This window comes from Phymastichus coffea, unplaced genomic scaffold (genome assembly GCF_024137745.1).
Source record: "Phymastichus coffea isolate CEN01 unplaced genomic scaffold, Cenicafe_Pcof_1.1 PCOF00008, whole genome shotgun sequence".
Classification (NCBI taxonomy): domain Eukaryota; kingdom Metazoa; phylum Arthropoda; class Insecta; order Hymenoptera; family Eulophidae; genus Phymastichus; species Phymastichus coffea.
In genome coordinates, this window is record NW_026706819.1 from 8,329,173 (window position 1) to 8,341,676 (window position 12,504).

Here is a 12,504-nt window from a genome sequence, read left to right on the forward strand (position 1 = left end):
TGTAGGCTAATTAGTTAATATCCAATATATAAAAGAGCGTGTCGATTTCTTTCGGCAGTTGATTCGCGACGCGCGATAATTCCATTGTATTAGTTCAATTATCACTCACGGAGTGAATTTTATTTATCAAATATAAGTGAAATCTATTTATTAAATAAGGTGAAATTTTTACTAGTGTTCTTAAATATTATGTATGGAATTCATTACTATCACTTCCATTAGAATTAATAGAAGGACACCCAACAACGAGGATAATAATCGGAAATAAGATTCCTCTAATAGAGAACGATACAGATTATCCAGTAACAAAGTAAGAATTGGAAATAATAATTCTTGATAGTCAACAAACCAGGTAAGTCTTGCCATTATTTGTATATCTCGACCATACCATCTTAAATTGAGATTTATTGATTCAAATCAATACATGTCACGGCTACGGAGTCGGGACATAACAGATAAAAACGCGAAACTCGATCCGAAATACGACGGACCAGTAATTTCACCCGAGATCTACGAGTTATCAACAAACAGTAAACATCGTATTACTCGAGTGCATGTCTCTGAAATCAAGCGTTATGTGCTTCCGCATAAGGTAAATAAATAGGTTCATGGGATGAGTCAGGTATGATAATTTTGTTTGTTTCTTTCTTTCTTTTAAAGGTTCAACGAGTGCAACGACGCAAAGTGGTGATGGCTGAGACCGGAGATTCGGGCCGCATCCCTCAAGTTGCCGCGGCTCGATAACTTCTGGCGTCACGTTCGCACGGGTAGATCCGCTGGAAGCTACTGAGGTTATGGAGGTTAACCAGACGTCCAGGTCTGCCACCCCGTTTTCGGGTTTAGGGCAGGCGGCCTTTTACGACGCCGAGGTTGCCTCCCTTACCTCGCAGTTGGCCTAAACGTCAGTTGGTGGCTTTGCCACCGACCTTGCCCTCGCCTATGACGCCATTCGTGGGCGATCGACGAGGGATACGGTTGCTAGCGGATAATCGAAAGGCAGGCTCGATAATCCGGCTAGCAGCGCCAACGCGTACCTGGGATGAAGCAGTACATCGGAGCGCAACGTTTAGGCTCACGACGCTTTGCCTCCACGAAGCATCGGTGAAGTCTAGGATTATCGTGGCGAAAGAGGGAATTGTCTTTCCGCAGGCAGAATCAAGTAGCCAAGGCGAAATATTGCCGGGCTTTCAAGCTATCGCGTCTCGCTACCTTACTGGTAGGGTGGAGAATAGGAGCCGTAACACGAGGGTTTTGATTGGAAGAGGGAGCCGGAGTCCTTCGATGCGAGGTGCCACCAACGGTATTTTGAAGGTAGTGCTGTGCTCGAGCGACTCCGAGGAGAAGATGATGCCGGCTCAGGAGAGCCTCGAGTAGCTCCGCAACCGCAGGACCACGCTCCTCTCCCATATAAGCCGCTCGCGCATCAGAGTTCGGACCCCGCGTACCAGATCGTTCGCAGGCGTGGACTCGCGCAATTCCCTCCAGCCGGTTATTTGAAGGACGAGCGGAAGAAGGAGGCTTAAGCCCGATAAAATGCGAGAAGGAGGAAGCGCTCGATGCGTTTCAACCTTTCCGCATGTAATTTCGAGAGGCCGTCCTCCAGTCAGACGTCAGGTATCCCGGGAACGGTATCCCGGGCGTCGGAGAGAGCTGTTGTTAAGGCAACGAGCATCCTCCAGTCACTGGTTTCTCCTTAACATTTATCAAATGTTTTTCTTTCTTATTTTCCGATAATTTTTTTCAGGCGTATAAAGTACTCTGCAGCAATGTCCATTTGTAAAGGAAGGGATACTTTCTGCATTATTTGCGAAAAATATGTGATTCCCGAACAAAGAAAGAGTTTCATAACTAATGTAGAAAAAAATTATGAAAAATATTTTAATATACCATTCGACATTCTTAACTACATATGGGCTCCAAAAATCATGTTACAAATATCACATGTATCTTTCTAACTTAGCTAAAGATGCAACTTATGAAAAATGGATTCTTAGTCGAATGCTTTGGAGAGAAGCTCTTGAGCACAGATTGTTATTTTTGTTTGTGTAAAACAGTGGGCTACAACAAAAGAAACAAAAACTCTATACAATATCCTGATGTTCGATCCGTCACTTTCCCTATCTTGGCTAACCAGCATATTGACTCACTAGCATATAGTAGACAATCTGAAGACACCGATGAATTTAAAAGCAAGGCATCTTTACAGGATAAACAGCTATCAAAAAGTAATTTCAATCGGCTTGAATTAAGTGATTTGATCCGAGACTTAAGACTTTCGAAAGAAAATGCAGAGTTGTTAGCATCCAGATTGAAAGAAAAAAATTGCTTATCCCACAAAACGAAAGTGACATTTTATCGCACGCGAGATGAACCATTCAGAACATTTTTTCTGAAGATAACAATTTAGCTTACTGCAATAATGTTCAAGCTTTAGTTGAGGAATTTGGAATAACTTATGATTCGAATGAATGGCGACATTTTCTTGATTCATCAATAAGAAGTTTGAAGGCAGTTTTGTTACATAATGGTAATGTGTATGCTCCTATTTCGATAGCGCATTCTATTGTTTTAAAAGAAGAATATACAAATCTTCAATTTGTGTTACTAAAATTACAATATGATAAGCACAATTGGTTATTGTGTGGAGACCTGAAAATTATATCCATTATATTAGGGCAAAAAAGTGGTAATCCCAAGTATCCGTGTTTCTTGTGTGAATGGAATAGTCGTGCCCGAAGTCAGCACTACATCAGAAAAGAGTGGCCTTCTCGAGTGAATTTAGAACCTGGTTCCAAGAAAAGGTACCAAACGTAAAAGTTTGATACCTAAAAATAAAGTATCACTTCCCCCAATTCACATCAAATTAGGCTTGGTTAAATAATTTGTGAAGGCTATGAAAAAACAAGATAGTGAAGCATTCAAGTATCTTTTTTTTAAATTTTCCAAGCTTTCTGAAGCCAAAATAAATGAAGGAGTGTTCGGCGGTCCGCCAATCAGAACCCTATTGAAGGACGAAACTTTTGAACAAAAAATGACTGAAAAAGAAAAGGCTGCATGGCGAAGTTTCAAAGAAGTAATTGAAAAATTCCTGGGAAATACAAAGGACTCAAATTATAAAAATATTGTCGAAACAATGGTAGCAGCATTCAATTATGTTGGCTGTCTGATGAATTTGAAACTCCACTTCTTGGATTCTCCTGTAAAATATTTTCCTGAAATCCTCGGACACTTTAGCGACGAACAAGGTGAGAGGTTTCATCAGGATTTAAAAGATGTTGAGAATAGATATCAGCACATATTATCGGACTATTGCTGGGGCTTGAAGAGAGACACTCCACTGGTACATAAGAAAAAGGCCATCCGTCGAAATTTTGCATTCAAAAAAATACGTCATTCATAAAGCATAAGTTGTATATAAAATATATGTACATAATGTATATAAAATTACTTTATAATAAATGTTTACTTTTCATATCTTTATGCGTATTTTTTAGTACATTCCTAGATGTCTTTTGAAGCGAATATTCTCAGATGAATCGGAGTAAGTAAACAAAGACTTTGACCTCTTCCAACTGTATGTCTGTACAGTATCCATGATATTGATCATTCCCCGTAAATAAAGGCAATGACATTCAGATGACCTTGAACCTCAGTTGATGAGGTCAAACGGAAATCAGCATCGGTAGAAGTTCGTTAAACTATATGAAATATGTAAATATGGTAGAGCATGGATAGTTTCGTCTTTTTTGCCTCTACTGTAGTCTCAGCATTTGACCTTCATATGACCTTCCAGTATCATTTTGAAAAAAGTATACCAGCTTATCTGACTATAAATTGACCGCTCTTTCCGAAGCTAAAGTCAAAAATTAGATTGATCGTAAAATAAAAATATGACCTTCAAATGACCTTGAACCTGATGCGCTGGAGTCAAACGAAGGTCAGATTCGGATTCAGCGCATCCAAAAACATAAGGCTATGGAAGTGGTTTCTTGGTCTTTTTTAGGTTGCATTTTGTGGTCGTGTGTTATTTAATGGTATTTGAAACGTGATTTTAATTGTATTTCTTGACCTTTCTCTTCCCCTTCTTGATTGCAATGAGCGAGAGCGCCTCATTTGCCCACCTTTGAAAATTGGTAACGATGCGAATTTCGTTACACCCTTTAGTATCAACGAGTGCGTGCGGATAGCCAAAATAAGTATAAATCAGAATATTGTAGTTAGGGCATCAAAAATAATTAGCATGTCGCAATTATATCATTTGAATTCAAATGAAAAGGAACGTATAGGAGATATAATTTATAAATTCAATGACAGATATCATTTACCTGGAGATAAATTAGGATATACCAATCTACTCCAACACGAAATTCCATTAACATCGAAAGTATCAATTCACATAACACCTTTCAGACAGCCCTCGTAGTTAAAAAAGTAATTGATACTCAAGTTTTAAATATGCTTGAGCAAAGTATAATTGAAAGATTTTTCAGTCGTTATTCGTTTCCAATATTTTGCGTCGACAAGAAAAAGAATGCTAAAGGCGTAATCAAGAAAAAAACCAGTAATAGACTTCCGTGCAGTAAATACACTGATTCCGGATTACAATCAAATGTAGACGATCAGTTAGATGCGCTACGAGGATCCACAATATACTCGGTGTTTGACCTTTATTCAGGATATCATCAATGCCTAGTTAAAAAAGAGGACAGACAGATGACAGCGTTTTAATGTGACCAAGGCCTCTTTAAATTTACAAGGTTGCGGATTGAAAACAAGCGCGCCGGTTTTTCTATTATTAATCCGCCTTTTAACGACAGGAACGAAAGGAGTAGTAACTTTCTTCGATGATATTTGTGTACATAGTAAGGAACATTGTGAAATTATCACTGAATTAATGGAGCGCCTATGAAAAGCGAATTTAGTACTAAATCCGAAAAAATGCGAGTATTTTAAATCGGAGGTAGTATATTTGGGTTATATGATATCGAAAGATGGTCTACTACCTCACAACGATAACATTTTAGCCGTGCAACAATTTCCCACTCCTAGAAACTCAAGGAATATTATTGGCCAACAATTTATTGGCCTGTGTGAAACGAAAATTGTGTGAGCCGCCCATACTGGTTCATTCGGACTTCGAAAAACCGTTTATTTTAACAGATGCCAGTGGATACTGTGAAGGGTGCGTTTTATCTCAACGACAGGACGAGGACGACTTTGATAAGCCAATAGCCTATGCATTGCGAGTGTTAAACGATGCGGAAAGACGTTACAGCACTTTCTAGAAAAAAATGTTAGCAATTATTTTCGGAATTTTTAAATTTCGACCGTACTTATCTGCAAAAAAATTCACTGTCATTACTGATCATAAACCTTTAGTTGGATTAAGATCGCAGAGAGATCCTAACTCCCGAGGAAGTAGAATGAGACTGAAGGGGGGAGATTTTCAATATGAAATTAAATATAAGTCAGGAGTTACCAATATAAACGCGGATGTTTTGTCTTCTAACCCAATAGAATTACATACATTAGATCCGCAACTAATTCAGAAACCGATCAATAGAGTGAAAGGGTTAGAAGCAAATCATGATAAAGAACCAGAACTAGAGGGAATGACCACGCGATCGCGCGTTGGACGAAAGCCTAGCACTAAATACGAAGAAGCTATAAGCGCGTTGATATCTAGTAAACAGAGAATGAGGCGGGACCAAAGTGCCAGTGACGTAACAACACAATACTAAGGGAAAGACAAGAGATCAGAAACCTCTGAGGACGCAACTGGAAATACACCAGGTACGTATCGAACCGAGAACCAAGCACCAAACGTAGAAAGCAAGGTAACAGATATGCCATTAAAAACCAGTTTAGAAACTATCGAAGAAAAGGATGAAAGTGAATCAAACGAAACTAAGATCGACGCAATGAATGAAATGATAAGTAATGAGAGTGAAAAATAAAATAAATTACCTCAAAGTAGCATCATTTATTATCGTGAAAAGTTGTTCATGAGAAAAGACAATTATTTATATTTTATCAATGATAAAGGGAACCTTTGGATGAAGGAGCACGTCTACTAAAAGAAGTAAATAAATTACCAAGATTAGAAAATTTAAAAGTAGGATATCCTAAACTAATTAGAGTGGGTAAAAGATACTATTTAGTGATGCCGCTAAGGTTTGAACAACGAGAAAGTACCGAGGATATAATTATTATACTACGAGGATGGTCCGATAAGTACTTAGCCTCACCGCCCGATGGCGCCACTCTCGCAAAAGAAATATTCTATCACGTAGTACAACCTTCTCGATGGTTACTGTCAAGATTTCAGCCGGATCGGAATTGTAGTTTATTTTTGAGAGCGTGTGAAAGAAAGTGTGTCCGTTGATTTTTGAAAAATGGAAAAAGAGCAGTATCGGTCGGTGATTCGATTCTTGTTTTTGGAAGAGAAATCGCGCAGCGAAATCAAAAAACGCTTGGATGCTGTGTACGATAACTCTTCTCCTTCGATGGCGACCGTCAAAAATTGGTTTAACGAGTTTCAACGTGATCGCACGTCGATTTTTGAAGAGCCACGTCCAGGTGCTCCGAAAACGGCTACCACGGAGGATAACGTGACAAAAATTCACGATCTCGTATTGGCAGATCGACGATTGAAGGTGCGCAAGATAGCTAAGATTGTAGGCATCTCAAAAGACCGCGTGGGTCATGTCCTGCATGAAATTTTGGGCATGGGGAAGCTGTCGGCGCGATGGTTGCCGCGTTTGCTCACACCGGACAACAAGCGCAACCGTGAGACAACTTCAGAGCAATGTCTGACGCTGTTTAAGCGCAATCCGAAGGAGTTTCTGCGTCGTTTCGTGACAGTCGACGAAACATGGATCCACTGGTATACACCAGAGACCAAGGAACAATCGAAACAGTGGACTTTACCCGGAGAAAGTGCTCCGAAGAAGGCAAAGACTGCCCCATCGTCCGGAAAGGTGATGGCCACCGTTTTCTGGGATTCACAAGGTGTGATCTATATCGACTACCTGGAGAGGAGCAAAACGGTCACAGAGCTATACTATGCCGAATTATTGGGCCAATTCGACGTCGAATTGCAGAAAAAACGGCCCCATTTGGCGAAGAAAAAAGTGCTCTTCCACCATGACAACGCACCGGCTCACACCTCCGCTTTCGCCATGGCCAAATTGGTCCAATTAGGCTACGAACTGCTGCACCATCCACCATTTTCTCCAGATTTAGCCTCGTGCGACTTCTTTTTGTTTCCAAACTTGAAAAAGTCACTCGCCGGGCAGAAATTTGAGTCGAATGAGGAGGTAATTGCTGCCACGGAAGCTGACTTTTCAGACCTCGAGAAAACGTATTTTTCAGACGGGTTAAACAAGTTGGAGCATCGCTGGGCCAAGTGTATCGAACTAAAAGGAGACTATGTTGGAAAATAAAACGCCACTTTTCCAAAATTTTCGTTTTTCTTTTGTAGGCTAAGTACTTATCGGACTACCCTCGTAAATGCATTACTCATGAATTTAAACCATTTTGACAAGCAAATGATAACAACAATTTTAATGCTTGAACACTTGCAACCGGTGCATAAATATCATCAATTACGTTTTTCTGCTGGTAACCTTTTGCTACTACTCTAGATTTATATCTACCACTAGCTTAGCTCGCATATACCCATTTTATATCAATTACAAGTTTTTCCTCTACTCTATCTACCGATAAACAAGTTTTATTCGAGTTTACACTAGTTATTTCATTATTCATAGATTTTATCTAAAATTCACTATCCTCACAGCTTATTGCTTCCTCATAAGTACTCGGTACAAAAGTATTGAAAAAATTTATAGGAATTGAATGCGTAATAGGATTTTTATATCTATTTGCACGACTTCTTTTTCTATTTGACTTTCTTACAATATTATTTATTTTTATTTGTGTTTTCATCATCATCATCTTTTTGACTATCTCTTCGTTTATCTTTTCGGTTAATATTATCATCAGTATTTCGATTATTTAAAGTTTAAGACTCTAGAGTCTGTGTAGAAGATAAATGAAATTTTATTTTTATCATTTATCTTTCATTTAATTATTTGTTCAATCTCTTTTTCATAAAGTTCAATGTCATTATTTAGTTTCAAACTTATTTCATCAATCTCGTTATTATAAATTATTTCTTTTTCATTTTCAATTACTTTAACATGTCTAGCATTTATAATTTTTCCAATTAACAAAATTCTATAACCGTTAGTATTATTACCTACTAAAATTCCTATCTTTGTTTTGTTATCCCATGTACCCTTTCTTAATTATTCCCGCGTTCTAACAAATACTTTACTACCATAAATTTTAATATCCCTAATACTTGGCTTTCTTTTAAACAATATTTCAAAATGTGTCTTATTTTCTTTAGTATTAGCAATTGTGCGATTTTTTAAATAGACTACTGTTTTCATAATCTCTGGCCAATATCTGTTATTTATTTTTGCTTCTTTAGCTAAATACCTACCCATGTCCATTGCTGTCCTATTGTACCTTTCTGATACTCCGTTTAACTCATGAACGTAAGACAGACACGGTAAAATTTCAATACTTTTCTCTTTGGCAAAATCTAAGATTTCGCTGTTTAAGTATCCTTTTCCATTATCACATTAGACTTTTTTAATACATTTACCAAATTGATTATTTATTAAATTAACATATTCTTTAAAACAATTTGCAGTAGTTTCTACTTCTAATACAATATATCATAGTACACTTGCTATAATCATCTATAAAAGTTACTAAATATTTTTCTCCACCATAACTTGTGGTTCTGTGTCGACCATTTAGATCAGTGTGTACTAAATCAAAAATTTCATTTGCATGATTTCTCTTATTTTTGAATGGTAAATTTGTCATTTTACTTTGTAAGCAATTTGAACAATTCATGTATTCTTTTTCTAATTTATCTGGCAAACCATTAACTAATTTTTCATCTACCAATTTATTTAAATATTTAAAATTTATATGACCTAAGGCTCGTTGCCATTTTTCTTTTTTTGTAACTTTAGTCATGTTACTGTTACGTCGAGGACGAGTCAGACTATTTTATAGCGGTAAAATTTGAATTTTTTATGGAAGGGGAGTTCCCGTAATTAAAAGCAATAGTCATTTAATAGTTGACTTTAATCTCGGTGACGTACTTACCCCTTCTGGGATTAACCCTTTATTGATTAGTTTTTATGTATTTTGTGCTATAAAAGACGACGGAAAACAATTGTATCACACACTCTGTATTATACTCTGTGACATTACGCACCTTCTGTAATTTGATCAATAAATATTATAAATCTATTTCTATAATAACTTATTTGAGAGTTATATCTAGTCTACGTTACATCTCTGGCTTCTGAAGTATGAGTTTCTGGACCAGTTAAACTGCAGGTAAATTATTTAATTATTACTTTTTCACTTGGTACTTTAGATACGTTGCCGCCCTGCTTTCGTTTGAGTCTCGCACCCGTGGTAAAGTGCTTACGCGTTGACCGAAAAGAGACAGTCGCGTTTGAGTAATTCTTGTCAATTCGCGGTCGTTACGTGAGACGTAACATTACAATTAAAATTTTTATTTTCTCTTTTTGTAGGTTCTAAACATTCTTTATGTTCCAGAATATTTTCTATTTGGAATTTTCGATTATCAAATCTTATTCTATCAAAAATCGGAATTGATACATCATCAACTTTTGTATGTATAGCCATATCTTCTGTTTTTATACATTTTATTTGTCAAAATCAAAACTTTCTTTAAATTTATTAAAAAAATTTTTCTTTAGTAATTTCTTTTTTCAATACTGAATTTTTCACTTTCATAATTTTCTTGATTTTTAATTAAGTTTTTACTTCCTTCTTCTTCTTCTCCTTTAGTTTTATTTAACAAACTTCGGAAAATCGTGGACCTTTATTTTTCACATTAACCATGTGCACATCCATTTATCTTGTGCTTAACCTCAAAACTCGCCATGCGGTTTTCTATACTTTTGTAATCGACCATGTGCTTTTTAGAAATCCATTTCCATCTTGTTAAGATCAATTAATTTTCATGCGGTTTTTTTCTTTTCTTAAGCAACTTATTATTGCACACACTTTTTTCACTATATTTTTTATTTTAGCGACACTTTGATTTGGTCAAGCGAACTCTTAAAAGTAATACTTGGCCAAAAAATTTATCAGTTTTTTTACCTTATTTCCCGGCTCTGCTACCATGTTGAATTATAAGTAAACTGAAGTAAGGCATGTTTAGTATAAAAGTTGTTTATTAATAAAGTAGAAGAAAGGTTAAATAAACTATTCTACAACTTGAGAATGTCGGAGCACTCTCGGCTTACCGTCACACGCGGCAGCGCTGTACATATTATTCTTCTATCATACACTCTCTGTTAGTACACGCATGTATACTAACACTCTTACATGCGCATACACTTATATTATAACGGTGCGTCTCCATCGCGCGACTATAGGTAACGTATAAACGAACCTTATTTCTCAACAAAGTTTATTAGGCAGCCTAATTTCTGGTAATTACGTGCCATTCTTTCATTACATCTCACGCAACGGCCGCGAATTGACAATAGTTACTCAACCACGACTGTCTCTTTTCGGTTAACGCGTAAGCGCTGTGCAACGGGTACGAAACTAAACAAGAGCAGACCAGCAATCAAATTAAAGCACCGACCAGGAAGGTAACAGTAAATTAAATAGAATTACCTGTAAGTTGACTCGCCCTCAAACTCGTACTGCAGAATCCAGGGATGTATCGTAGCTATATAGAGTAGGCGTAAGATCTTTTATAATTTATAACAAATGACTCGTAGAAATTTAGTTTAAGTATATATATTTTTATTTATAACTTATGTTACATTTGGTTTACACCTTCCACTTCACCATTTGTGTCTCGTGTCCAGTCTGTTTAGTTGCTAATGTATGTGTTTTGTGTGTGTGTGCGTGGGTGTGTGTTTTGTGTATATGTGTACATATGTAGGTGTGTTTGCAAATCTTGTGTCTTTGTCTTCTTCGCCTGTCTGCTCAACCTTTCTTCCTTTTTTCAGTTTCTTAATTTTTCAGTTGCTTAATCTTCTCTTCCTCTCTCTCTCCGAGATCTACCTTTTCCACTCTTATGTTTTTCTCTTTCTTGCTTATTTTCTTTTCGACTTCTTCCTTTACTACTTTCTTTTGCATTTTCACCTTTGCTTTTCTTTTGCTTTTGCTCTCTTTCTTGCTAATCATCTCACCTGTCTTTCTCCTTATTAGGGCTTTAACATCTTTTACTCATTTCCTATTGCTCCCTCAGCCTTTCATTTCCTCAACCTCACTTATTTTCCTTCGTGTCTTATAATTTTGTCTTCTTGTTTTCCTTTTCCTTTCTCTTCTTCGTTTCTTCTTCTTTTCCATTTTTGCTCCATCATCCAATACTTGCTTCCTCTCGCTTGTTTAGTTGTATAGTTGCTAGTACGTGTATTTTGTATGTGTGTGCATGTGTATGTTTGCGTGTGTGTGCGTGTTTTGTGTGTATGTGTGCGTATGTAGATGTGCCTGCGAATCGTGTGTCTCTGTCTTCTATTTCCGTCTGTCCTTAGGGTCTTGTAATTTCATCTTCTTGGTTTTCTTTTTCTTTCTCCTCTTCGTTTCCTAATGCTCTTTCTAATGCTGTTTCTTTCATTTCTTGTCTTCCTGTTTTCCATCGTATTATGTAACTTGGCGTGTTTCTATCTAATCACAATACCCACTTTATGTATTTTAGTTGTAATCTCTTTATTTTTTCATATATCTTCCATCCCCAGATGAAATACATAAATCCATCTGAATCCAGCTCCATACATAATCACGCTTTTCGCCAGTGCATCGAACAGATTCATCCTTAAGTCCCAATTTTCTCTAAATAGCTTTTCTCCTAGCCCCCATAGTATTCCGAGTCTCATATTTATTTTCCCTTCTACCTTCTTTATCTGCTTTATATTTCTGTTATTTCTGCTTATCACATATCCCAAGTAGTTGTACTCTATAATCATCTCTATCTTCTCACCTTCCCATTCGAATTCTTCTTCCTTCCCACTTCCTCCTCCTCTCCTGCATTTCATCATCTTTGATTTTCCTACATTTAGCTCTAATCCCCTTTCTTCCAGGTATCTTTTTAATTTTTTCAGCATCGCTTTCATTCCACTTTCACTCTTTGCCATCATCACTATATCATCTGCATATCTTAATGTTCATATTTTCTTTCTTCCTATCACTACCCCTCCTTCTTGGACCTGTTTGATCTTGACTTCCAAGTCGGTAAAGGCAAGATTAAATAGCGTGGTGCTCAAAGCCTTTATAAGTCTCAAACTCCCCAATATTTCTTCTCCAACTTTTACCTTACTCCCTAATTTCTTATACGTTTCTTTTATTCTTTTCCTGATTTTCCCATATATCCCTTTGTTAGCATTAAATTTTTTGGATGAAAGGATTGTTCGTGAATGTATG